Genomic DNA, 3,700 nt, shown 5'->3' with positions numbered 1-3,700 from the left:
CTTTATGAAACCACTGCCAAGTGAGGAATTTGCACTGGAATGGGGGACAAGCGGGTGAGACAGAGAAAAGGAAAGTCCTATGCAACAGCCAAGACCACCAGCTCAGAGAGGAAACGCCCAGGCGCAGTTCCCCAGGGAGGCTTCTAGAGACCTCCTTCCCACACCCTACCCGCTTTCTTCTGGGTGAACTGCTCCCGAGTCACGAGGTTCTGGCCATGCCTGCTCCTTGACAAGCGTCCCCTCCCTCTCAGCACGGGGACTTGCTGGGTTTCCGAGGCAAATGCAGTTGTAGGCGTCAGAGACCAACAACCAGTGCGCAACCGCGTCTGCAAGGCTTCAAGTAAATAAATAAGCAAAAGCAAGGCCTCAAACCGAGTGACCGAGGGGCTGGGGATTTAGCTCAGCGGCAAAAGCGCCTGCCTGGCAAGCGCAAGGTCGTGAGTCCGGTTCCCCGTACCGGAGAAAAACCAAAAAAAAAACTGAGTGACGGAGACCAAGGGCACTGGCTCCTGGAATTAGGACAGCTGTTTCAGACCAGGTTTTAGCTGCCTCATCATTCCGATGTGAGCGTCTTGCACACTCTCTCCTGGGACACTGGGCATCATAAACTTCTCCCAACTGTGTCAGATCTATATGGGCACACATTTAGCGAAAATGTCTTCTAGCAAATTGGTGGGGAGCAGCTCCTCAACACCATCTTTTGCAAATAGCTACTATCAGCCACGCGGCTGGCTCTACCGAGGGACCCGTCTAGCTCCTTCACCTGGCCTGCAGGGTGGGCTCCTCACTCTGTCCCGTCTGCCAGCCCACTGTGACTGCTCTGGAGTCGGTGCTCAAGTGACTCACGCTCTTGCTTAACTAATTTAAAGTTGGGATTTTCTTACCGTAACAGATATCCTGACTCAGGAGAGTAGAAGCAGGGTGGAACGAAGACCGAGAAAAATTTGACAAGGGATGATATTACACAGAGACACCCATTCAAAACCCATAAAAGAAATCAAGAATAACAAACTCAGAAGCATACCTGGGTTAGACAAATGATACAAATAAATGACAGGCTCAGACAAGTAACATAAATAAGTGTGGTAAATCTGGTTCAGGTTCTGGAACCACAAATTTTTCCACTTTTCCTCCTCACATACTCAGAAAACAAACACTGAGACAAGAGAAATGGTGGGGAAGTTCTTATTCACATGAACAGTTGCTGCCACAGAAATGAGGGACCGGCATCTACAGATCTTCCGAATTCTTACAGAGAAGTTAGACTCAAGATATTATGTAAAGGGGCTGGGGATTTAGCTCAGCGGCAAAGCACCTGCCTGGCAAGCGCAAGGTCGTGAGTTTGGTTCCTGGTACCGGAGAAAAACCAAAAAAAAGATTTTATGTAAAAATGATGTCAATCAGTGTGGTGCCTCGATTCACAAGTGTTTGTGAACAATTTGGTTTGAAAACAGAAGCATTTGGCAAAATTTTGTTTTTGCTTGCAAACTCTGTAACAGATGACAAACCCAGGCATAGGAGATCTTTCTCACACTAATACAAACGTGACCAACTTCTCCAAAATCACAGAACAAATTGTTTGTGAACCGAGGTATCACTGTTATTTAGAAAACTACAAAAACACTGGCAAGATATAATGCAAAAACTGAAATGAAAACATGTAAAACCCACATTTGTCATCTTTGGAAGTTGCTAGGGTAACAACTCATTCATCTGAAAATTTATAAAAGAACCTAGCATTTATAGAGCATTTCCTGTGCGAATGGTATTTGGAGGTAAAAAGTGAAAATTGTTTCAGGAGAATCGTTAATCAATTCAGAGGAAATGACAGAAATACAAAGGTTGCTATTCTAATTCCCAGCAGTGACAACAAGCCATTGCTACTAAAACCGCCAGCTGAAAAGGTGCTGGGAGGGCCGTGTGCACAAGGCCGGCATCTCCTGGGCCCCGTGAGCAAGCTCTGGACACTGACCAGGGATGTGATGCAGCCCTCGGAGGGTGGAAGAGAAACACACTCAGAGAGGAACAAATAACAAGCACACAAACAAAACAGAGCACAAATGGAGCCTGGATTTGACCACACCCCGGGGCCAAGGGGGTTTACAAGACACAAGGAGAGCAGAGAACGTTAAAAGCCAAGGGCAGCCTATTGTCACCCTGTGACCTCAGGGCAACATCTGGAAGGTAACCGAGCCAAATACACAGAGGGGGAGTCCACAGAGCAGCTTCTTTCACAAATAAATGGCTCAGAAACGAACCCACAAACCCAGCACGCAGACCTCGGCTCCTAACACGATCTACCACTACAAAGGCCTGGTGATTCCACAGCAAGGGCGGGGAAGACACAATACAAGCCTGCGGCACCTTACACTGCCAGAGAGAACTGACGCGCTAAGAAAAGGAAAACCCAGAAGGGTCCTCCTGAGCAAAGCTGGAAAATCTGAACAGTAAATAAAGGGGGTGAGAGTGGGAACAAACGTTCCGTAGGTAAGCACTCCAGCAGGTGGAATTCTGAGTGTGGCTGGCCTTGATGGTTTGCTTCTAAAACATGTAGGGGAAACAAGGAGGTGGCCATGGAGGAAGGCGGAGGTCCACCTGCCCGGAATGGCCAAGGTTAGCGCAGAGGCGACGTGTGCCCTATCAGGTGACCCTAATAAGCTGCAACGAGAAGGGCACTTTGCCTTTTGGGGGACTCTTCCCCAAAACGCACAAATGCATCCAGTCATGAGAAAAACATCAGACACACCGAACTAGGGAGATTTCTACCAAAATGCCGGACCAATCCTGTGGAGGAGGAGAGAGGGAAAGGCCAGGAAACTGTCACGGAAAACTCCACAACTAAAAACACGTCGGATCCTGAAACAGAAAAAGGACCTCAGTGGGAAAAATAGTGAAACCCAAATAAATCTATATTTAGCCATGCACCTACGTCCTTAGTTTGACATGGCGAAATCCTAAGGCACAACTTAACAAGTCGTCTACAGATTTAAAATTATTCCTGAATATCATGTAGCAATTTTTAAATGCAGGGGACAGTGTCACAGATTTTTAAATACTGGAAGATAACAGATCAAATGCAACGTGCAGACCTCGTTTAAATCAAGACCGAAACAAACTAAACACGCCTGTGACCATCAGACTATAAGATGACGGTAAGGAACTGTTAATCTTGTTGGGTATGATACTGGCAGGGTCGCTTTAAAATCTGTTAGAAATAAAACACAGCACTCCCAGATGCAACAGTAAGATGCCTGGAGTTTGCTCTTAAAGGGTGGAGAGAGACCTCGAGCCACACAGAAGCGGAGAAACGGCTACAGGCACAAAATTTACGCCACTGTCAGGAGAAAGTAAGAGAACAGGATAAAAAGGAAAACACCCCGTGCACAAACGCTCACACCCACGCGGGCACGACGCCGGGGCTTCGGGTCTGGGCCGCGCACAGGACACGTCCCCGGGGGTGCTCCCTCCATCAGGCGCTGGGGCACGCCGGCCGATCCCGGTGATCCGATCCCGGCTATCGCCCTCTCCCCCTGGTGAGCACGCCCTGGCGCAGAGAGGCCAATCCTAACTCGCTGTCCCGGGGACGCAGAGCTCCGTCTGCTGCGCCCCACTCCTCACTCAGCACAGCCTCCGCCCCGCGCCGGCAGGACACGCGCGGCGTCGGCGAGGGACCCGGCTCCGGGGGCGCCCAGCCGGCTCT

Source organism: Chinchilla lanigera, unplaced genomic scaffold, assembly GCF_000276665.1.
Source record: "Chinchilla lanigera isolate Chin_1 unplaced genomic scaffold, ChiLan1.0 scaffold00010, whole genome shotgun sequence".
NCBI lineage: Eukaryota > Metazoa > Chordata > Mammalia > Rodentia > Chinchillidae > Chinchilla > Chinchilla lanigera.
Note: the sequence above shows the minus strand (reverse complement) of the source record.